This window comes from Lacerta agilis, chromosome 16 (genome assembly GCF_009819535.1).
Source record: "Lacerta agilis isolate rLacAgi1 chromosome 16, rLacAgi1.pri, whole genome shotgun sequence".
Lineage (NCBI taxonomy): Eukaryota > Metazoa > Chordata > Lepidosauria > Squamata > Lacertidae > Lacerta > Lacerta agilis.
In genome coordinates, this window is record NC_046327.1 from 39,655,227 (window position 1) to 39,680,488 (window position 25,262).

At 45.2% G+C, this 25,262-nt stretch overlaps 1 protein-coding gene across 7 annotated transcripts in view; it reads right to left on the bottom strand.

The window, feature by feature from the left end:
- CDK16 (cyclin dependent kinase 16) overlaps positions 1-18,707 on the bottom strand; it is a 59,130-nt gene extending 40,423 nt beyond the window's left edge. For all 7 annotated transcript variants that reach the window (XR_004428062.1, XR_004428061.1, XM_033174015.1 and 4 more), the window contains exon 1: positions 18,605-18,707. The gene's annotated coding sequence lies outside the window, so the exon portion shown is untranslated. The remainder of the gene's footprint in view (positions 1-18,604) is intronic.
- Between the last annotated feature and the right edge of the window lie 6,555 nt (positions 18,708-25,262).

A 25,262-nucleotide genomic window follows, 5' to 3' on the forward strand; every position in this document is an offset into this window, starting at 1 on the left:
CGTGTGCATGGGGGGCAGAGCCAGCAGTTTTGACGGAAGAGCCATTTATGAGGGAGGAAGACCATGGAGCCTCTCCGTTGGGAGAGGAGGCAAGCGGGAATTCAACAGAAGCTGTGGGGAGGCAGGCGAAAACGGGGGAAAGACGGAGAGGAGGCAGGCGGGAGTTCAACGGGAGAAGCTGTGGGGAGGCAGGCGAAAACGGGGGAAAGACGGAGAGGAGGCAGGCAGGAGTTCAACGGGATAAGCTGTGGAGGCAGGTGATATCTTCACAGAATTACAAATGTGCGCTTTCTCTTTTCTATCTTCCTTTTCCATTGAACCAAATGAGTCACTGCAACGCATGGCCGGGTACAGCTAGTAGTAGTAGTAGTAGTAGTAGTAGTAATAATAATAATTATTATTATTATTATTATTTATTTATACCCCGCCCATCTGGCTGGGTCTCCCCAGCCACTCTGGGTGGCTTCCAAAAGAATATTAAAATGGAATAATATATAAAACATTAAAAGCTTCCCTAAACAGGGCTGCCTTCAGATGTCTTCTAAAAGTCTGGTAGTTGTTTTAGAATGCTACAAGCTGTGAACCAGAACTGTACAGTATACAGGATTCCAAGAGTGGCTGCAACATGGATTTGCATGGGGACATTAGCATGGAATTTGCCTTTTTCACAGCCGCTGCACACTGGGCTGACATTTTCAAGTGTCTCTGACTGCCATCTTCTGAGCTTCTCAAATCCTGGAGAGAGGTAGATCAGTCAGTAGGGCCTAGAAAAGGGAAAGTAGGAAAGGGAGGGCCGAGAAGAGCTGTGCTCCTAGCCAGGCTCTGCAGACACGCACAGGACCAGAGTTCAAATACTGAATTGAAATACATAGCCAAATAATTGACTAGTCCTCATCAGAAGCAAAAACTCAGCAACAGCTACTATTCTTCCATCGGCCTTTTTGCCACATTCTGATCTAATCATGAGAACCATGCAGCCATGATATGGCTTATTAGGGCACACAATTCTCAAGCCCCTTTTGAGTTTTTTGTTTTTGTTTTTGTTTTATCAAAGAAAGCATATAACCCACTACAAAAATCGAGACTTAAAAATCATATTGTAAAATCACAATAACATTTTTCTTAAAATATTGGAGTCTTCAGACTGATGCAAATGTGTTGCTGTTGCATCATAAACACAATGTGATTTTGCCGCACTGCTGTGGGTACAGCAATTTCACCCTGATTTTGATAAAGCTGTTACAGACCAAGCCTGGACAAAGACTCTCAGTGTGTGAAGCCTGGACAGAGGAGGAAGAACTTTCATTCCTTGCCACAGCCACCCCAAAGGTTAGCTACTTAAAAGAGGTGCTGGGTCTCAAACCAGCCTGAAGATGATGCCCTCGGACTTGGGAGCATGGTTATGTTTGTAGTGAAGTAGAGAGCATTACAGTATATTCTAAAATCCTTGGTTCTGTTGCATTGAATGCTGGGAGATGGGCTAAGTGGTCAGTATACTGGAATGTGCTGGCTCTCATTAGAAAGGAATGCTAGTTAGTTGAAGGGTTCATGATCTTTTGTTAAGTGGTGTGGGGAGTAACCTGTGTGATTCACATACTGATGGGGTTGCTTTCAGCTGGGGGCAGACAGCTATCTTTCCCAGACTTGTCACCTTTTGAACTCCAGGATCTCCCGCCAGGTGCCCTTGCCACAATGGAGAGGGGCTTCATCTCCTTATGTCCTGGGTTTGTGAGTATTTAGTTAGTAATTTTGAATTATGTTTTTATTTTATATTCTTGTAACCTTACTCTTGAGACCTGTGTAACCAATGTTTAGCTTAAAAGTTCTTTCCTTTTAATAAACCTTGAAAGGGCGTTTTGTCTGTGTTTTGTGCCTCTTGACTACAAAGCTAAACTGGTGCCTAAAACGCTCGTCCCTACTGACTGGGGTTTTCCCGTGGCAGTTTAGGGAAGCCGGGGGACTTATCCCTTTTCACCCTCGTGCTTGAAACTGGCCGTGATTTGTTAAAAGGGTGGTGGCAGCTCTACCGAGGGTTTTTGTGGGGTTTTGGGGTGTGGAATCCCCAACCCCCGGGTGACGTGGTTAACGTTACCTCGTGTAGCCACTGAACATCTCTACAATGTTGCTGTGGCACTCTGCACATGCTTGGTTTGACATTCTATTTATTACTTCAAATGGTGTTTGGTGACTGAACCATGATGGCTCTGCAAGCAGGTCTGAGCCAGAGTCCTCTCCCCCAACCCAGTGTGCAATGCAAGCACTGAGAGGCACCTGCTTCCTTCACACCCATTCCTTTGAACCAAGAACGAAAGTCGAGCCAGCCAAGAACCAAATTCACTTGGTTGCAGGAGCCACAAACGCCTTTTCTGTACTTTTTATGTATAGGACCCAGGTTCCCATTAGCCGAGGTTGCATCCTTTCATATTCTCATATATCAGGCATACGTGGATTTGCCACTGCTGTCCCCTCCCAGTTTGGCCCTTCAGGAACTTCTCCAGCTCAGGTAAAACCCCTCAGTTGAAGCACAGAAACCACAGCACCCCAAGCAGCAAGCCAGGTCTTCTCAGAGCCTTCTAACTAAAAGCTAGGATGGCTGAGAGGGCAGGCGGCAGAGGAACTAAAATGCACTTTACGGCAGGGCTGAGGGACAAGCAAGGGTGAATCCCCAGGAATTCCCTGGCTGCCAATAAAGGGGCCCCCCTCCAGCGCCCACCCTTGCCAATAAGGAGCAGTCGCAAGGAGGGAAAGAATCCTACCGCAATGAGAGGTTCAGCGACGCCTGCCTGCTCCCCCCCCCCCGGCACGCAAAGGGCGGTACTCATCATTCTATTAATACGCGTGGGAATAACTTGGCCAACTAAGAGGCAGAGATGCAGCCCTGCAGAGTCCCAGGGCACACAGCCAAACATTGGTTGGACACTGGGGTGAACAGTTGTGTGCGGAAAAGAAGGAGAGGACCCCTAGCCTCTCCACCTGGGACCAAGCCCATTTAAAAGCACTGTGGTTCTGTCAGGGGCACGGCTAGTGATGTTCAATTCTCAAGAATAATCTTTTGGAGAATATTCTTGAGAATATTAGAGAATTTTCATTTTAAATAGGAGAATATTCATTTTAATGCATTGAAAATGATGTAATTTTAATTCATTGAAAATGATATTAGTTAATATACATGTTTATTCATGGGTAAACTTGTTCAGATGGCAACCAAAAACTGTACAGATACTTTTATTCAATGGGGCAATGCAGTGAATTCACATTCTTTGATTTTTTGCACCAAACTTGAAATTGAAAATTCAATGTGAATGACTCATGTTAAACTAAGCCTGCCAATAACCGTATATTTACCATCAACTTTGAATTCTAATTATGTTGTGTATGTATGAAATGTAGCTTTTAAAGTAAAAGGAATATAAAACTCAAGACACACTAAACAACTGAAGATGATTGACAGTGTGGATGGGATCATGGGAGTGGGAGGAGTCTAGAAAACTCTTTCTTATTGGTCAGCAGGTCAGCACAGTTGACATATAGGGAAACTTGTTGTTTAGTAAAGGAACCACAGTGAAAATATATAAGCACAAGCCTACTTGTCACTTGCAAGTATCAAATTAAAAAGTAAAACATGTTTTATAGTTAAAGTTAAAACCATTCTAAGGTGATGGCACCAGTAATTGTCATGTTAAATCATATTTTATTCTTCCATTAGAACATGTACATGTTATAGGACAAGTCAAAAAATACAATTGGGATGTTAAGGTTTAATACAAGTAAATTTAGTAATAGGCTATCTTGTGCTTCTAATAGCTCTAACACTTAATAACTGTTTTGGTGACCAAAACACAGCTTGATAAACAAAACTATATGCATACATATAAAAATAAGCCATTAAATTTAAATATATTATCATTATATGATAATATATTTCAGTATGTCAATCTCTGGTAAATGGCACATTGAATGGCACTGCAAAAACCAGTTACTGGCACTAAATAAAAATAAAGAAACGTCAACTGTTTAAATCAAGGCCACCTCACATGCTGTTACGCATAATAGGTACTTTAAGCGTCTAAAGCAATAAAGCTACTTTCTGTAAATAATAATAATAATAATAATCACACTGTATGGCCAAAGGGTACAAATTGCTAAGAATAAGGGCACACCAAAATAGAAAAAGGCTATTAAATATAGTTGAAATACATACGAATTCATATGTTCATCAAATTAAATGAATAGCATTTTTAAAACTTAAAAAAAAACTGCCAATGGTGAATGACACAATGCCCAGTAATGTAACTGGTTCAAAAAAAAAATCATTATTCATTACTTACACTGGCAACATCACAGCTTGACTTATTATTTACTAGATTTTTTAAAATGTGGGTTGTAAAACTGGTTCTTACCAGAACCAGAATTTACAGTTTATGGAGAATATTCTCCGGAGAATTTCCTCACCTCACATCCCTAGGCACGGCTTCCCTCTCATTTTGGGGAGCACCAAGGACTTTTTGAGATTCCACCTGGAACCACGTACAGGCTCAGCAAACAAGAGTTAGGGTTTCTAGGCAACACAGATTTTAATCTGGTTGGGAAATGTGCTTTTTGGATGGACCACAGAACTGAAAATATTGGGGCAGATATGCCCAATGCTATGCCACGGGGCATTTTTTCAGCCAGAGCTTACCTCTCAGGTGGGCACCATGACCATTCTAAGAGAACAAGGGAGGAGCTCGTGGTGGGCTCCACAACCTCTTTTTCTAGAAAAATAGCACTGCTATGTCAGACTACTAGTCCATATGGTGCAGTGTTATCTATTCTGATTGGCTGCAGCTCTCCAGCGTTTCAGCCGAGAGTTTTTCTCCCAATCCTGCCATGAGATACCAGGGTTTATTATTATTTGTTCAATTCACATCCCATCCTTCCTCCTGAATGAGCCCAGGGCAGCAAACGTATCAATAATAAAATAATTTTTAATACTCTAAAACAGTTATCTCAGGGTTGCCAGAAACTGCCTCTTTCAGGCATCCAATACCTAGGTAAACAGGAATATTAAAAAAATTCTCTTGAAGGTCAGTAATGAAAGAGACAGACACCTCACCAGAGAGGGCATTTCACAAAGGGAGCCACCACCAGGAAGGCCCTGTCACAGGTCATCACTGATCAGGCAGCCACTATGGTAGCACCAGCAACAAGGCCTCGCCTGCCAGCTGTAGGGTCCAAGAGGACCGAGATTGGGGAAGGTTCTCTTTTAGGACTGAACAGAGAACCTTCTGCATGCAAAGCATGTGCTACAACACTGAGCTTTCCGCAGCCCCCCTACAATTACTATTATTTTAACACACGTCTATTCCACTTTTCAGCCAAGTTGGGTTTCCAAAATGGTTCACAGTCAGCAACCAAGCAAAGGGATACAGGGACATCCTGGCTTGTGGAGCAGTCCCTGGCTGCTGGCACTACAGTGCAGGCTCTTCCCAGCAGAGGGAGCAGCTGTGTTCAGGGCTTGACAGATGGCAGAAGATGCCAACCCACAGAAACAGCCCTTCTGGTGATCTGTGCAGCCTAAGAGAAATGGCTCAACATTCTGGTAGAACTGGAAAAATTCCAGGCATCTAATAATCCAGGAACATCCTGGAAATTAGATACTGATGCCTAGGAATTTCTCTTTTACGTCTTAAAATATGCAAAAGAAGGGAACTAAGTCATTTAGCGGCACTTTTTGTATTCAATATTTATTATTCAAAACTAGCTCCTGATAACCCATCCTCTTCTCCCAAATATTCTTTTGCAGTCTAGCTTGAGCATAAAAACTAGAACCCATGGAAAAGTTGCACAACTTGGGGCTCACTCAGTTCTTCACAGCTTCCTCTTCTATGGGATAAAGCAAGCAGGTTGCAAGGTGAAGGCACAGTTGCAGGGGGGGGGCAAGCATTCTTCTCACTCCATATACTAAGGGCACCAGGGGGCAGTTTAGCCTCCACCCCCAAGAGAACATACAATCCCCCCCCTCCATTTAAGTGAAAGACTTCCACTTCCTTGTATAAGAAAAATGAAAGCACAGCACTTGGAGACTGAACATTGTGGTGTTGGGGGGGGGGTGCAGATACAGAGATCTCACAGGCACTGGCGGAGGAAGAGGAGTGCGGGGGGGGGGAGCGCACCGCCCCCAGCAGTGTGATCCTAGGCTGGAAAGAGAAGTTGCTGAATTGCAACTCATGAAGCAAACTTAAAACCATGGTCTGAACAAAGACATTGGATTCTTATCTCATTATACATGACAAAGCTACTCTTTAGCCATCTCACCCCTTGCCCTTTCCTGTAAGACCTTCGTTAACAGTCATTAACAGGTTTTCCACACCTATCAGCCAATCCCCCATTCCCACCACCCTTCTGAGTAATACCCCTCCCCACTTCCTCACCATATATAAGGGTCTGGTGACTTCTGTTTCAGAGTATCTGAAGAAGTGTGCATGCACACGAAAGCTCATACCAAGAACAAACTTAGTTGGTCTCTAAGGTGCTACTGGAAGGAATTTTTATTTTTTACTTTGTTTTTACTATGGCAAACCAACATGGCTACCTACCTGTAACTGGAACTAGGGGTGAGAAGTGCCCCTCCTCAAGGCAGATTCAGCAACACACACACAAAAACAGGGCTGGTTTTTCTCCTATGAGGGGAGTGTTGCACTTAAAGCTAAAGTCGTATTCCTAGGGAAATAATCAACCTGGCTGTCTGGCTGTCTCCATCTTTCATCATAACACCCCCCCCCCTCTCTCTCTCACCCACACAAAGAGAGCTTTTCATTCACCATATACTGTAGAATACCAATTAATTCAAGATTGTGGGTTACTGACAACTTCTACAGTATTCTTTAGTGTGAAAAGCATGGTATTTATTTCATCCTCACACAACAAACCCAGCAAGGTTTTGCATTGTATTTCCCAATCTACAAAAAAGTAGGACCAAGACTACCACGTGTCACCCAGAATTCATGTGTCTCCTTCAAACCTGTGGCCATATTTTGTTGAAGTAGTGAGGGTGAGCTTTTTTGTAACAAACTACTCTCCAAATTGCATGTTTTGCTGTTCGTGTTAATTTAGAAAATAATAAAAAACATTTTTAAAAAGTAGAACCCAGACCAAGAGGCAGCATCCAGACTGTAAATGGAGGAGCCTGGATTTGAATTTGGGTTTCTTGTTTATTAATTCCAACAATCTGTGTGCCACTTAATCCCTATTGCCTCTAAGCAGCGTACAGGAAATGGAAAATGAGGTAAAGCTACAAAATCAGAATTCAATGAAAAAGCCTGCTGCAATAAGAAAAAGTATTCAGTTCAACAGGAAGGGGGCTTGTGTGACCTCCGAGGGAGGGAGTACTACAAAACTGGGTGCAGAATACTGCATGCATGGCTCCTTGTGAATATGAGTCATTCGTCCAAGCCATGTGATGGAGCAGGCAGCCCCTGGTGTATCCTAGACCCAGCATTCCCCAGGGCAGGGCACATAGAAGGAATATCCAGCAACTATCAGTATTTTTATGGGGTGGGGAAAGAGAAACGTTGGTGGGGAAGTTGTTTCACTTACAAGTGCAGGAAGAACACAGCTTCTACTGAGCCAGACCTTTGGTCTTTCCAGCTCCGTTCTTTCTACACGGACTGGCAGCTCCTCTCCAGGATTTCAGGCAGGCAGGGGCCTCCCAGCCCCACCTGGAGATGCCAGAGACTGAACCCAGGATCTTCTGCATGCCAAGCAGATGTTCTACCACTCAGCTTTGGTCCTTCCTCTGCTTCAGGGTCACTTTCCAAGGAGAGACTAAGGTTGAAGGTCAGGACCCCCCAAATCCCCCTGAAGTGGACTAGTACGTCCAATCCACATCCAGCACTCCTTCTTCCCCCCTCCCAGCCTTTTTGCTTCAGAGTTAGCAAGAGAGGAGCCAAGTTGCTTTCCTCCACCACAGAAAGAGAGATAGCAACTTGCAAGTGACACAAGGAAGGTAAACTGGGGGGGGGGGCACTCCAAATGGTCCTTTTCCCAGACCCCAAAAGGGAAGCTGCAGAAAGAAAACTAAAGTACTGTATATTCTGGCGTATAAGACTACTTTTTAATCCAGGAAAATCTTCTCAAAAGTTGGGGGTGGTCTTATACGCCGGGTGGAGAATCTGCGGTCGAGTATATCTCAAACTCTTTATTTTAACTGAAAAAGTTGGGGGTCGACTTATACGCCCAGTCGTCTTATACGCCGGAAAATACGTATCCATTAGCCTCTGCTAATCCATTACCCAAATAGCAAGATGACAGCCAGAACCCAGCACTTGTGACTGATTTGCTTACAGAAGAACCATGTCCGAAGTACCCCATGTACATCCTGGAATGCTTGGCTCTTGCAGGCAGCAGCTGCTGTCTCAGCTTGAGATCAGCTTGTGGTCTGGAGATTGGCAGTGATCTCTGGATCACTCCCACCCCTTCCTGCCCTCCAGCCCACAGGGAGAGGGAAAGGATTAAGAGCCAGAGGTTTCTTTGATGTTGCCCTCGGATGCTGAAGAAGCAATCCACTTTTCATATTCCGTTTTAGAGCAGGTGCTTGCCTCTTCAACAATGCCAAACTTCAAAGACACCCCAACCCTCTTGGCCCTCACTGCTGAATGTATCAGTCTCATCCCGTGGAGCCTGTGGTTGCAGCATGTGTGCCTACAGCTCAGCACTGGATCCCCAGACAACTCTGTGGAAGGATCTGGGGAAGATGGAGGCAAGACACCACATTAAGGCATTACAGGGTCCATCAGCCCTAACAGAGGGACAGGATAGAACTTCATGAGGATGGAGGCTTTGATGCAGCTGAAGCCAGGAGGAAGGCATGTTAGGATATTCTCCTATCAAGGCTCAGCAGATGACTCAATCAGGACTTGAATTAGAAAGGCTTCACCATGAATGGGCCACTCCAGGATTATCCTTGGGGTCAGCGGCCTGGGCTGCACAGGTCTTTAGTTAAGCTTCAATACATCTGCATCCCAAGCCCATGAAGAGACATGGCACAAAGAATTGGCCTGTGAAATAGCTCTCCTTTTAATTTTGCTTCTCTTGGCTGCTTTGGCAACGTGGGGCTATTGGGCTATCCTTGTTGAGACTCAGATGGCTCTAAGCACGCCTTCCAGTTGTCAAGACATTATGCAACATATTCAAGCAGAGCCCCCACCTCCCCATCATTATCTGCTCCCTTTCCCTCTGAAATATCATCGGCATTTTTGTTCATCCTTCTTTCTTTTCCTCTTTGTCATTGTTGTTCAGTCGTTCAGTCATGTCCGACTCTTCGTGACCCCATGGACCAGAGCACGCCAGGCACGCCTATCCTTCACTGCCTCTTGCAATTTGGCCAAACTCATGTTAGTAGCTTCGAGAACACTGTCCAACCATCTCATCCTCTGTCGTCCCCTTCTCCTTGTGCCCTGCATCTTTCCCAACATCAGGGTCTTTTCCAGGGAGTCTTCTCTTCTCATGAGGTGGCCAAAGTACTGGAGCCTCAACTTCAGGATCTGTCCTTCGAGTGAGCACTCTGGGCTGATTTCCTTAAGAATGGATAGGTTTGATCTTCTTGCAGTCCATGGGACTCTCAAGAGTCTCCTCCAGCACCATAATTCAAAAGCATCAATTCTTCGGCGATCAGCCTTCTTGATGGTCCAGCTCTCACTTCCATACATTACTACTGGGAAAACCATAGCTTTAACTATACGGACCTTTGTCGGCAAGGTGATGTCTTTGCTTTTTAAGATGCTGTCTAGGTTTGTCATTGCTTTTCTCCCAAGAAGCAGGCGTCCTCTAATTTTGTGACTGCTGTCACCATCTGCAGTGATCATGGAACCCAAGAAAGTGAAATATCTCACTGCCTCCATTTCTTCCCCTTCTATTTGCCAGGAGGTGATGGGACCAGTGGCCATGATCTTACTTTTTTTGATGTTGGGCTTCAGACCATATTTTGCGCTCTCCTCTTTCACCCTCATTAAAAGGTTCTTTAATTCCTCCTCACTTTCTGCCATCAAGGTTGTGTCATCAGCATATCTGAGGTTGATGATATTTCTTCCGGCAATCTTAATTCCGTTTTGGGATTCATCCAGTCCAGCCTTTCGCATGATAAATTCTGCATATAAGTTAAATAATCAGGGAGACAATATACAGCCTTGTCGTACTCCTTTCCCAATTTTGAACCAATCAGTTGTTCCATATCCAGTTTTAACTGTAGCTTTTTGTCCCACATAGAGATTTCTCAGGAGACAAATGAGATGATCCGGCACTCCCATTTCTTTAAGAACTTGCCATAGTTTGCTGTGGTCGACAGTCAAATGCCTTGAGTCTGTATTCCTAGATCCTATGCAAGACAATGGCCAGCATTTTCACCGATGTATTATCAGTTAAGACAGGCGGGACAGGGCGGAACATGTGGCCTTTCAAATGTTGATGGACTCCCATCGGCCCCAGAAGTTGAGGCTCCAGTACTTTGGCCACCTCATGAGAAGAGAAGACTCCCTAGAAAAGACCCTGATGTTGGGAAAGATGGAGGGCACAAGGAGAAGGGGACGACAGAGGATGAGATGGTTGGACAGTGTTCTCGAAGCTACTAACATGAGTTTGGCCAAATTGCGAGAGGCATTGAAGGATAGGCGTGCCTGGCGTGCTCTGGTCCATGGGGTCACGAAGAGTCGGACACGACTGAACGACTGAACAACAACAACAACGATGGGAGTTACAGTACAGTCCACTCCAGCGATACCTGGAAGGACACCAGGTCCCCATGCCTGTAGGACATGGGTAGGCAAACTAAGGCCCGGGGGCCGGATGCAGCCCAATCACCTTCTAAATCCAGCCCGCAGATGGTCCGGGAATCAGCATGTTTTTAAATGAGTAGAATGTGCCCTTTTATTTAAAATGCATCTCTGGGTTATTTGTGGAGCATAGGAATTCGTTCATTTCCCCCCAAAAAATATAGTCCGGCCCCCCACAAGGTCTGATGGACAGTGGACCAGCCCCCTGCTGAAAAAGATTGCTGACCCCTGCTGTAGGATGTCATCCATGAAGACAATCATTCATTTTATGTCTCCAAGGAGCAGTGTTAGAAACACAGAAATAAAAGGGCAGTAGGGGCAGTACAGGATTCCTTTTGGTGTACCGACCTCCCCGCTGCACCAAGGATTCCCTGCCCGAGCTGCTTCAGGTTGTGGCGGATGTGCTCTTGGAGACACCTAGCTTGGTTGTCTTAGGGGATTTTAACATCCATGCAGACATGACCTTACAAGGGGCCACTTGAGACTTTGTGGAAAGCATGGCCTCCATGGGGCTGTCCCTGAATAAGTTTGGCCCAACTCATAGCCGCGGACATGCCTTACACCTGGTGTTCACCTCTACGGATGTTGGTGATCTGACACTAAGTAAAAGTGAAATTAAAGAAGTGCCATGGTCAGATCACTTCCTGGTGCAGCTGGACTTCTCCGCGACCCTTCCTCTCTGCTGGGAGGTGGGACTGATTTGGATGGTCCGCCCCTACTAGTTAATGGATCCAATTGGCTTCCAGAGAGTGGTAGGGGATGTTTTATCCCATGCTGATGGCCTTTCAGCTGATTCCCTGGTGGCCCGCTGGAATGTGGAGTTAACCAGGGCTACTGACTGTCTGGTTCCGAAGCGGCCTCTCCGATAGCATGGAGTCCGGACAGCCCGTGGTTTTCCCCGGAACTGAGGGTGATGAAATAGTCACTGAGCCGGCTAGAGCACCGGTGGCAGAAAACTAATTCTGAATCCGACCAGACACGGGCTACAGCTCAACTTCAAGCCTACCAAGTGGCAATGGTAACGGCAAAGAGGGCATTCTTCACCATTGCTACTGCATCTGCAGGAAGCAGCAGCAGGAGACTCTTCCAGGTGGTTCACGTCACCGGGGCCTGGTAGGGACCCCAAGATCTCCTGCAATGATTTTGCAAAGTTTTTTGCAGATAAAGTTGCTCAGATTCAGAAGGAGGTAGACTCCACCGTGGGAGCAGGGCCGGGGCGGGAGAGTGCTGGAGCCCTGTCTAGTCATGTTTCATGGGATCAATTCCAATCTGTTACCTCCGAGGGTGTGGGCAGGCGGCTTGGACGAGTGAAACCAACCACCTGTCTCCTTGATCCTTGCCCATCCTGGCTAATAAAAGCTAACCGGGAAGGGCTGGGCGATGGGCTCCGCGGGGTGGTGAATGCTTCCTTCTGTGAGGGAGTCTTCCCTGACCCGCAGAAAGAGGCGGTCATTAAACCGCTTCTTTAAAAAACATCCTTAGACCCGGCCAATATGGCCAACTATCGCCCAGTCTCAAATCTACCATTCTTGGGCAAGATGAATGAATGGGTGGTTGCTGAACAATTTCAAGCATGCCTGGAGGATGCGGACCATTTGGATCCCTTCCAATCGGGATTCAGGCCTCATCATGGGACTGAAACTGCCTTGGTCGCGCTGGTTGATGATCTCTGGTGGGCCTAGTTCTGCTGGATCTCTCTGTGGCCTTTGATACCATCGACCATAACATCATTCTGGACTGTCTAGAGGAGCTGGGGGCACTCTTACACAGTGGTTCTGCTCCTTTCTCCGGGGCCGTGTCCAGAAAGTGGTGTTGAGGGATGAGTGTTCAGACCCCTGGGCTCTCACTTGTGGGGTGCCTCAGGGTTCCATCCTCTCCCCCATACTTTTTAATATCTATATGAAGCCGCTGGGAGAGATCATCAGGGGGTTTGGGCTGGGTGTTCATCAGTATGCGGATGATACCCAGCTCTACCTCTCTTTCAAATCAGAACCAGTGAAGGCGGTGAAGGTCCTGTGTGAGTGCCTGGAGGCGGTTGGAGGATGGATGGCGGCTAACAGATTGAGGTTGAATCCTGACAAGACAGAAGTACTGTTTTGGGGGGACAGGGGGCGGGCGAGTGTGGGGGACTCCCTGGTCCTGAATGGGGTAACTGTGCCCTGAAGGACCAGGTGTGCAGCCTGGGAGTCATTTTGGACTCACAGCTGTCCATGGAGGCACATTCTGTGTCCAGGGCAGCTCTCTACCAGCTCCATCTGGTACGCAGGATGAGACCCTACCTGCCCGCAGACTGTTTCGCCAGAGTGGTACATGCTCTATAGTTATCTCCTGCTTGGACTATTGCAATGCGCTCTATGTGGGGCTACCTTTGAAGGTGACCCGGAAACTGCAATTAATCCAGAATGCGGCAGCTAGGCTGGTGACTGGGAGTGGTCGCCGGGACCACATAACACCGGTCCTGAGAGATCTGCATTGGCTCCCAGTACATTTTTGAGCACAATTCAAAGTGTTGGTGTTGACCTTTAAAGCCCTAAACGTCCTTGGCCCCGTATACCTGTAGGATCGTCTCCACCTCCATCGTTCAGCCCAGACACTGAGATCCAGCGCCGAGGGCTACAGGGAACCAGGCAGAGGGCCTTCTTGGTAGTGGTGCCTGCCCTGTAGAACGCCCTCCCATCTCATGTCAAAGAGATAAACAACTACCTTACATTCACAGTCATCTGAAGGAAGCCCTGTTCAGGGAAGTTTTTAATCTGTGGCACTTTAATGTATCCTAATATCTGTTGGAAGCCGCCCAGAGTGGCTGGGGAAACCCAGCCAGATGGGCAGGGTACAAATAATAGATTATTATTATTATTATTATTATTATTATTATTATTAGCTAATTGCCAAATGGCACCTTGAACCTGGGTTACGGTCCCCACAACAGAATGTCTCTGTGCCCTTTTTTGCAGTGGGATGTTGTTGTTGTTGTTGTTGTTGTTGTTGAGAGGCATTGAACCCTGCTCAGACTTCCAACATGAGATCCCCTCAGAAGAGAACAAGAGGAACAGGAACTGCCAGCAGATCTGCGCCTTACCAGTAACCCTGAAGAACCAGTGGATCTGGACATCCCTGCCCTGGGACTGGAGGTCTGCACACCAGCTGCCTCGGTTTCCCCCCTTCATTTCCCCAAGAGCCACAGCAGCAGAGACAGAGAGTCAGGTAAGAGAGCCTTTTGGGCTGAACTCTATTATGTGCCTGTGTGACCAGCAGTGGCAGACAGACAGGTGATCTTGGTGACGGCTCTTCAACTGGATACCTCCCTTTCGATATGACTGAAGCCCAAGCCTGTCTACTTTCTGCAAGAAGTGCAGAGCTCTTCTCTCAGTGGATGTTTAGTAGTCGGCATAAAGCAATAGCATCTTTAAAAACAACAGGGTATTGCTTGTATCAAGCATGTGTGATTTAAGTTTTAATGCACCCCAAGCACATGGACAAAGTAAGGTGGAAGCTGCACCAAGATAAAATTTATCGAATCTTCTCCTCCTATCTGCTTTCTGGTCAAAGGACAGATCAGAGAACGCAAACTACTCATGCACACAAGCCAGATCTGGTCTCCAGAGACGCAATTTTAATCCTTGGTCTTGTTTTCTTAAGTCTGTTAACAGCTCCACTTCTAACAAAAAGCAAGAAAGAGCCCCCACCTGTATTATCTTTATTTCACTATTACATTGCCAGCTCATGCTCATTCTGGGATGGCAACAGACGACGGGATAATGCAAGATGCATATTCATTCCACAATTTCTCTTCCTTCATCCCCAGTCAAAAATCAATGACATACCTGAAAGGCTACCTCCTTCCTGACAGACCTTCCTGGGTGTTAAGCTCAGCAGAGGTGGCAGTTCTACCACCCTTTCTCTGTGGCAGCCCCTAAGGTGTGGCATTCCCTCCCCACAGAGGTCCACTGGGTGCCTTCACTGTATAGTTTGCATCCTATGCTGAAGAAGCGCCTCTTTACCCTGTCCTTGGAGATGTGAGATAAAGATTTTCAGGACTCACCCTCATATGATTATTATTTGTTTTAAACTCTTTTGAATATTATTTTAAAGTTGCTGCAACCCACCCTGGGATTCAACAGTGAAGGGGGGGGGGGGGTCAGAAACCAAATAAATAAAAATAAACTAATAATGTCACCCCTGTGCCTGGGAAGTGATGTCAAGCATACTGCAGCATCTGACTACCTAGGTATGTCCAGAGACTATAGGGAGCCCCTGCTCTCAATAATGCATCAGGTGGCTTCCAGGCTGGGGCCATATTCATTTTGTGCCATGTAGGGCCCCAAATCCACTGTTACTCCAAAATAAACACTGAATAGCAAAGTGATCGTGTGGCTTTGAAGCAGCCAAGAGCAGTCATGGGGAAACAAAAGTCCGTATGTACAACAAAGATTTTGTTAAAACCAGGACTGTTTGGGCTCAAAAGAAAGGTAAGATTATTCATCACAATTCTGTGCCAAAAAAAACAGCATATGTTATGTAAATTAAGCCACTTTGCCTATAGTTGCTCATTTAACATAATTTATTCCCCTAGCCAGGGGGTGGGCCAAGAAGCTCCTCCTTCCCAGGCCCATCTTCCCCATTTGGAGATTTTATTTATTATTACATTGTTAAAGCCCTTTTTTCCAGACAGTGGGACCCAAAATGGGGGGAGACTAATGAAAGCTGAAACTACCAGGATCCTAAGCTTAGTGTTTGTGTGAGCTTGTGGGATACCCAGGGCCCTAATGTTAACAGGGCCCCTTCCTGGACACAGAAAGGGAAGCCAGGAAGATCAAGAGCCCAAACAGCCCAGAATGTGCTTCACAACTGTACAGATTACAGCACAATCCTAACCAAGTTTACTCAGATGTAAGTCCCAATTAGTTTAATACAGCTTACTCTCAAGTATGTGCACACAAGGACTGCAGCCTTACAGTGCAATCCTATACACATCTACTCAGATGTAAGCAACATTACGGTAACTTCAGTAGGACTTGCTCCCAAGTAAATGTGTATAGGACTGCAGTTTAGTGACTATGATGCTCACAATGCAGTTAAAGAATAGCAAGGGGGTTCTAATTCTTATGAATGGCGGAGGTTCTAATCTAGGTTAGCAACTGAGGGCATGCTACCACGCAGGGGGTGGAAAGATTACTCCAGGTGTGTTAACATAGAATACCATCCGATAGGCGATACAAGTTTAACAGTTCAAAAACCACTCACTAGGCAGCCTTGAGAAAGAGACTTATCTATTCACCATCCACACAGTGAGGAAATTCTCAAAGGATCACTGCAAAGGTGAATGAGAAACATCACACACTGAGACCCCCGGGTGTAGGGCGGTATATAATTCTAATAATAATAATAATAATAATAATTTTAGAGCTAAAGAAATAGCATAACATGATGAGCCAGGATATTAAATACTGGATATGGGAATGCAAGAGCCAGGACAAAACCCACACTCAACTATGAAGTTCACCAAGTGGCCTTGCATTCAGCGGAGCCCAGACCATTGTCCTTGCTGGCAAAGGCAGATGGGAGTTGAAATCCAAAATATGTGGAGGGCAACAAATATTCACATTGGAGAAGACTCATCTTATGAATAAATCCTAAGAGAATAATCAAATACTCTGGTGTACAGAGCTACAGAAGTTCTTTTCTTCCGTGGCTTTCTTGTTTGTCTCTTCCTCTGAAATATACAAGTTGCCTTGCCTCTCTGCTTTTGGGGACACTTTTTGGGCAGTTCACCTGATCTCTGCCTGTGATATACTGTGATCTGGCTTGTATGGGTTCAGATGGGTTTGGAAGTAGGTTTGTCCTGACTGGGGGAAGGAGAGGAACTAAATGGCTTTTTAGACCCATTCCGATTCTATTTTCAGTGGGTTCAGCAGCGAGGCAAACCAAGCTAAACAGCAGCTATACCTGAAAGACCAGATAAGAGCCATTTAAAGAATGGAGAATCTTTTTTCCAGTGGGTTAGGATCTAAGAAGACACCCATAAAATGTAAAAACTCAGAGAGAGGGAGAAAAAACTAACAACCTTTCACCAGTTGCAGCCACTCTGCTTTTCTTCCTTCTTCAAACCAGCTCAGCAGCTAAGATGTTGTCATTGCAGCTCTCACTGCAGAACCTTGCTCGAGACCTGGCACTGTTGCCAACTCCATGGAGTGCCAAAAGCTGCTCGCCCAGGCCCAAGTTGGCAGGGAAATAAAAAAGTAGAAGTAGAAAGGAGCACCTTAGTATGGACATGTGTTTGGGGAGGGTGGGTGTTCCCAATAAGTATGCCTGACACACACCTTCCTCACAAGAGAGCAGGCAAAAGGTTGACAAGCAAATCAGGACAAGCCACCAAGCATGGTAGCTGCTAAGCTGTCAGCTCCAGCCGAGCACAGCAGAGTGTCAGGAAGGGAATGGTAGCCTTCTAGGGAACTCCTGGTTCAAGCATGGAGGCAAACGGAAAGGGAAAAAAACTAGAAAACCAGCCCCCCTCCCAGGGGCCTCTGCACCAAACATCTCCAGGGCTAATACTGCCAGCTGCTGCCCCAAAGCCAATCCCTTCCCAGATAACCCTGATCCCTGCCAACCTCACAGCATCATCACAGGACCCATTTGTCTACCAGTGCATTATTAGTCGCACACAGACGCAGCGTAGCGTGAAGTGGGGAGGAGATGGAAGCGCCCCCATGACATCATCAGGCTCATGAAGAGGTTGGTCTTCAGGTAGAAGGTGAGCAAAGGAACTTCCTCCCACCAGGAGCAGCTGGAATTCCTGAACAGAGAGCTCAGAATCCCCTACGGAGACTCCCTGTGGTTTCTCATCCTGCAGAGCCTCTTTTCTGCACCCCGTTTCCTAGCCGAGGTGCCCTGAGAGCATGCTGAATCCGGGAGCACCCCCACCCACCTCTTAAAGGCCAGGAGGAGAACACCACCAGCTCTCCAATTTGGATGTGAGGGGGTGTGGGAAGGAGAAGAGGGAAACTTGGTCACTTGCACAAAGAAATGGCTCAAGCCAAATAGCAGAGAAGCAACAAATCCTACAAGAGATACACCTCCTTACATTTCCAGGTCCACGGTCAGAGTGAGGGAAGCAATTGCAAGCCAAGGGAATCTAGCAGCAAGAGTCAACGTGAAAAAAGCAAAGATCACCCTGCAAGTCCAAACAGAAAGAAATCCTGAATCATGAGCCATGAGGCAAACGAGAAGCGCCTCCGCAGAGTCCCCCAAAAGGTCCTTGCGAGGTCAGAGCCAGGCAAAAGCCTTGGGCCAGAAGGAAGACCAGAGTGGGGTGGGAAGCCTCCAGGGCACGGCAGTCAACTGGGAGTGGTAGGACTCAATGGAGGAAAAGACTGCAACACAAACGGGGAAGGAAGATGCAGATGCTCAGAACTTCAGGACAATCCACCTCCACCCCCTGATTTAAGCAGCAAGGAGTGCAGACTACCGCCGGGTTTAGCCGGGGTGTAAGGAGGGAATTCAAGGAGATCAATGCGAAGCCTCCCTCAGTCTGATGGCAGCAGACATCACCTCCTGCAGCCAGGCATCAGGGATTAAAGAAGCGGAACAGATCTATTGGGGGTGGGGGGAGGAATTAATGCCAGAGGAAAATTACACGAGAGGTCAGAGCAGATCTCCTGCGTGACCAGAAAGGACCGAATGGCTTCAAAGTGAGTGATCCTATCCCAAGGCAGCAGAGGTGATCCCTCGGGAGACAGATTCCTAACAAGGGGTCAAAGGTCACGCCGATCCCCCCCCCCCCGACCCGCGTCTCTTACCTTGGCGGCGGCTACTGCGATAGCGAGTCCCAGTAATCCTCGGCCATGGCCGCCGGCCCGGGCCGATTCTGGACTGGGGCACCCCTCAGCCGCCCATGGCTGCCCCCCGCCCCGAAGCCCGGGATCGTTCGGCTCCTCCCTCCCAGCTGCGCAGAACCACCCCCTGCCCGGCCGCCTCCCGCCCTGCGACTGGCCCGCGCCAACCCCCTGGCAGGGCTTCACTCGCACCGCCCCTCAGGGCGTACCATTTCCCGCAAGCCAGCGGCAGGAAAAGCCCAAGGCGGCGAGCAGCTGCGTCCTCGCCAGCGCCTCCCCATAATTTAGGACCAAAGAAGGTGGGAGAAATAATACACTCGTCCCCCAGAAAAACAGAGATTTATTTATCTGTGAGAGAGCAGTTAAGAGCGTCCCCCCTCTTTATTTGATTTGGTAGAATCCCAGCCTTACCATTTCTGACATGTGTGAGGGGGGAACGCTCCCCCGATAAGAACTCTAAATGTCTCTCCCATATTTCACCGAGTTCCGATTATTCATAGGCACACTATACTAGAGTTAACTTGAAGCTCTTCAGACCTGAAGAGGCGTTCAGTGGATAATATACAGTAAGGTAGTAGTATTCCAGGCACCTCACCACTTGCAAAGGTATATTCCACGCCGCGTTTTCGCTCAGCTGCTCTAACTGTCCTTCTCGTCTCCCTCCCCCCCCCACCTCCGGTCCCTGACGAGGCGATATTATTTTTACTTTTCGAGGGGGGGGGGATATATCAGCGATTTTGATTATCTCTTTCCAGCAGCCTGTTAGTCAAACTGAGAAAGAAAATTCCCGTTAACATCTCTCTCTTGAGTCCTTTGATATGAGACTGTGGCTTTTCTGGGCACCGCAGCTGATCCAGCTAAATCTCGGGTCACTACTCCTTCCCTAAATAATAAGCTCGCCCAAGCCGCTTTATCAGCTGCAGAATGATGGGCCGGTACCATTTTAGTAGCAGCACTAACAATAAATCCAGTTAAATGAAAGCACACTTTATTTCGATGATGAGCGAGAAGAAAGCCTTCATTTCTGGCACCTCTCTCTTCAGCGATTAAAATGGTTTGCTCTACCTTCAAGCCACGAGCCGTTGGGCACGTGCTGCTGATTATTGGAAAAAGGACTCCGCGAACAAATCATTTATAACGCGCACAAATCATTTTTAAATACCAAATCCTTCCTAAAATCTTGTCAGTGAACGGGGGGGGGGGGAGAACGAGACGCTTTAAGATATTACCCCCCTCCCTTTTGGTTGACAATGGTATAGCTTTCACAGTACTCACAGGCCTTGGCTACTACTACATCTCAAAATAGGGGGAGCCTCAGACTGTGGTCTTGGAGAGTGTTCTGGAAGCTACCAACATGAGTGACCAAATTGTGGGAGGCAGTGGAGGATAGGGGTGCCTGGCGTGCTCTGGTCCATGGGGTCACGAAGAGTCGGGCATGACTGAACGACTAAACAACAACACCTGACAGGTGACGGTGATACCTGACTCAGGTAAACTTGTCCTTGCCCGTTATTTCTTATTACAGCACCAAGCTGGAGCCAAGTGGCGGTGGGCTTTGCTTTTGTTTTATCGAATTAGAATTTTACAACATGAAAGCCTGAGATTTTTTCATCCGCGTTATTGAGGTGATACGGTTTATAATCGCTTTTAGAGAAAAATGCTACTTTTTCTATATAAAAAAGAAGAAAAAGTTAGAGCAGGATCTGACAAGGGAAGTGAGAAATGCAAACAAAACGATGTGATATTTTTTAAAAAAAAAAAAGAAAAGAAAAGCAGCACAAAAGCAGACAAAAGAACAATAGGACTCCGGCAAATGAGGATAATATCCTGGTCACTTGGAAGTGCTCTGCCCAAAGGGAGCCCTTTAAAAGGCAAGAGGCAAATGATGGCTTTTACTTATTTATTTAAAAATATTTATATACCACCATATTAAAAATCATAATGCTTTACAACAATATCAATATGTACTAAAACGCTACACTAAACTTTAACATCAGAGAACATCAATTATTACAGTAAGATGGTTTTTGAACTGCTTGCTTAAGTTTGGTGGCACAGACAAGTTTTCAGCAGACATTCACATGTATAAACAGGAGGCACCTGCCCAATCTCTGCTGGCCTAGCGATGGGTGTTCCCACAGGACTGGGATGAGGGCACTAAGCTCAGTTTCTTTTCGCCAACTTGGGGGAAGACCAATAACTTTAATGAAGATGATCTCAGAGATTGATCTGGGACATAAGGGTTCAGGTGGTCCCGAAGGGCTTTGTAAATTAATACAAGGACTCTGCAGCTGGCTGTATAGGTGATAAGCAGCCAGGGCAGATGTTTTAGCAACAGTTTCATAGGCTGGCAGCTATGTGCTCCCATCAGCAGTCTAGCCACCACATTCTGCGCCAACTAAGCTTCTGGACTAGGTTCAAGGGCAGCCCCACAGAGAATGCATTGCAGTAATCCAGTCTCAGTGCATGGACTATAGTGGTCAGGATATTCCTGTCCAGGAACAGCTGTAGCAGGTGAACCTGACAGACTCTGCCACAGAGGACACTTAGGCATCTAGTGACAGAGATGTATTTGGAAGTACCCCAAAGCTGCAGACCTGCTCCTTCCAAGGGAGTGCAACCCTGTCAAAAAGAGGTAATGTTGTGGGATGGGTCTTAATAGGTAGGAGAGGATATCTTAAATGCAATTTATCTCTCCAGGCGCCCACATGCATGGATTGAATAGAGTTTCCATCCTTAGCAGCAAGTTGAAGCAAAGGAATTAGGCTGTGAATCCTTATTTTAATTAAGTCCACCTGCAAAGCAATCTGGCTCCCCCTTTTTTTACCCCGCTTAAAGAATCAGACGGCAGTGAGAAGTAAGTTTAAAATATGATTTATTTAATCATGGTCATGCATTCCCCCTCACTCTACACCATGGTAAAGTTGCTGGGAGGAAGTAGACTCAATCCTTCTAGAGAACAGACATTTTTCTAACATTCTTAGGCAAAGAGTACATAGCTGGCATCTAAACTCCAGGTTTTTCTGGAGGCTCTGGATTAGACCCATCTCATTCTCACATTAGACCAGGGGTCAGCAAACTTTTTCAGCAGGGGGCTGAAATCTTGTGGGGGGGACTATATTTTTTTTTGGGGGGAAATAAATGAACAAATTCCTATGCCCCACAAATAACCCAGAGATACATTTTAAATAAAAGGACACATTCTACTCATGTAAAAACACGCTGATTCCCAGACTGTCCGTGGGCCAAATTTAGAAGGCGATTGGGCCGGATCTGGGCCTTAGTTTGCCTACCCATGCATTAGACCCAGTTTTGGGATGGAAGCAGGCTGTTTGGGTAGGGCTTGCCAAAGGCAGCACTGGAATGTTTTTTAAATAAAATGGCCACCTCCGTGGATTAGCTACAGGAGTTTCCCTGGGCCTTTCAGCAGCTTTTGATACCGCCAATGATAGAGTCCTAATGTTCCAGCTTGCTGGGACAGGGCTTGATGGCAGAATGTTATGGTGATTCTGGTCCTAGGGCAATGGTTCCAGAAGCGGTGCTGGAAGATAACTATTCAACACCTTGGCCACTGGCTTATGGGATCCCACAGTGTTCCACCTTTGCTCCTGTGTTCTTGAATATCCTACATTAGGTATGGGAAGCTTACCCTCTCCAGATGTTGCTGAATTACAATTCTCATCAGCCCCAACAAGCACGTAGTTCAACAACATCTGAAAGACCAAAGGTTTCCCACTCCTTATCTACACTAAACCACTTAGGGAATGATCTGGCAATTTGAAGTTTGATGTCATCAATAGGTGAATTATACCCACGATTGGTTGATTGATTGATTGATTGATTTTTTAAAACATTTTATTATAAATATCAATACATTACAAAACAAAATACACTTACCTTACCTCCACCACTCCTTCTACCTACCTTTTTACTACCTACCTACCAACCAAGACACAAACATACTGTGATTGTTGACTTCCAACCAGTCTCATGTGTAATTTTGTCACTCATTAAATCTATGCACATTTCATATTGCTTATTTTGTTTATCTTTTGTAATAATGACGTCTTTTCTCTCATCTAACGTCTCTATTTATTAGATTTATTTATACATCTGTCAGGAGATTTGTGTTTTCTATATAAATTTTGAGATAATCATTTAATATTGACCAATCTTTGTTGACTCTTTGTGTGATGTTTCCTCTTAATCTCCCAGATAATTTTTTTCCTAACCAGTCAATTTTCATGGGAATGTTACTACTTTTCCAATTTTTGGCTATTAGAGTCGTAGCTGCGGTGGTCGCATACATAAAGATCAGACAGGTTTTTTTAATTTCTTGTGACATAATACCAAGTAAAAAAGCCTCAGGTTTTTTGTTGAAGAATTTAAACATTTTTAAAATTTCATTATAAATAACCTCCCAGAATTCTCTTATTTTCTTGCACTCCCACCACATGTGGATAAACGTGCCTATTCCTTCTTTACACCTCCAACAAATGTTCATATTATTTTTCATAGAATCATCGAGTTGGAAGAGACCACAAGGGCCTTCCAGTCCAACCCCCTGCCAAGCAGGAAACACCATCAGAGCATTCCTGACAGATGGCTGTCAAGCCTCCGCTTAAAGACCTCCAAAGAAGAAGACTCCACCACACTCATTGGCAGCAAATTCCACTGTCGAACCGCTCTTACTGTCAGGAAGTTCTTCCTAATGTTTAGGTGGAATCTTCTTTCTTGTAGTTTGAATCCATTGCCCCGTGTCCGCTTCTCTGGAGCAGCAGAAAACAAACTTTCTCCCTCCTCTATATGACATCCTTTTATATACAGTTTTATATATACGAAAAAAAGACGAAAAATTTTCGTCTTGCGAGGCAGCCCCATAGACTTTTTCGTCTTGCGGGGCAGCCTCCCGCTAGACGAATGCCTTCGTCTAGCAAGTTTTTCGTCTAGCGAGGCACCACTGTATTTGAACATGGCTATCATATCACCCCTTAACCTTCACTTCTCCAGGCTAAACATACCCAGCTCCCTAAGCCGTTCCTTTATATATCTTTGCCAATTTGATTGGGGTTAAGTACCACCTGTACTGCATTTTCATTACGTTTTCTCTTAAATTATTAACATAGAGTTAATCTATTATCTTTTTTCCATAATCGTTCCCAATCACTCATAGGTATATTATGCCCAACGAATCATAGCTGCTTTGATCTCCTCTTCTTTCACTTCCCAATCGAGAAGGAGGTCATACATACTGGATATAAATTTTCCTTTTGCTACTATTAACTTCTCTTCCAATTTTGATATTTCTTTGAAGAATCCTTTTTTTCTATCCTTACCCAATTGTTGATTAAATTGAAAATATTGGAGCCAATCTCATTTAAGTGCATTCAGATGTCTTCATTTTTTCCCCCAATTTTAATTTATCATCTTCCTCTTTTAATAATATTTTGTATGTTGCCCAAACATTTTTCATATTGTTTTTCTTCACAGTCCTGGCTTCTACCGGTGAGGTCCACCAGGGAGTTTTTGGTTCTAACAAGTCTTTATATTTAACCCATATTTTGTACAATGATTTTTGAATTATATGGTCTAAGAATCCCCTGTGCACCTTTACCTTATCATACACCAGATAGGCATGCCAACCAAAACGCGTTCCTACACCTTCTAGATCCAACAGATCTGTATCTTATAAGATCATCCATTCTCTGATCCAAGTTAGAGCTGCTGCTGCATGATACAACTCCAAATCAGGCAAAGCCAAGCCCCCCCCTCCTTTCTGTCTATAATAATGTTATGCTTTATTCTGGGCTTTTCCCCATTCCATATGAATTTTGCTATGTCTTTCCTCCAATTTTTAAAACAATCTGTACCTCCCAGAATAGGTATCATTTGGAAAAGAAAAATCATTCTAGATAGAATGTTCATTTTTACTACCAATATTTTGCCCCAGAAGGAGAGATGGAGCTTGCTCCAGATTTCTAAGTTTCTTTTCACGTCATTCCACTTTTTGACATAATTGTCCTGAAACAGATTAATGTGTTTTGATGTTAACCAGATGCCTAGGTATTTCACTTTTTTCTTTATTTCCATTCCCGTACTTTCCTGTAATTCTTTTTGTTCATCTATTCCCATGTTCTTGACTAACAAGTTTGTTTTCTTATAATTGATTTTAAAGCCAGCTAATTGTCCAAATTCGTTAATAGATTCTATTGCTTTTGGATACAATCTTTAGGGTTTTCTGTTGTTATTACTAAATCATGTGCAAAAGCTCTTACTTTATAATTCCCCCTACTATAATCCCTTTTATTTTTTCCTCTTTTCTGATCTTATTTATTAAAAAATTTCCAATACCAAAATAAATAATAATGGGGACAGAGGGCAACCTGTCTTGTTCCTTTTGAAATTTCAATATTTCCTGAGAACATACCATTTATTATCAGTCTAGCCCTTTGTTTATGATATATTGCTTCAATACCTTCAAATTTTTCTCCCATACCCATTAAATTAATCTGTTTCTTTAGGAAATACCAGGATACATTATCAAAAGCTTTTTCTGCATCCACAAACATCACAGCCACTATTTTATCAATTCTAAATTCAAGATATTCTAATCAAATATAAT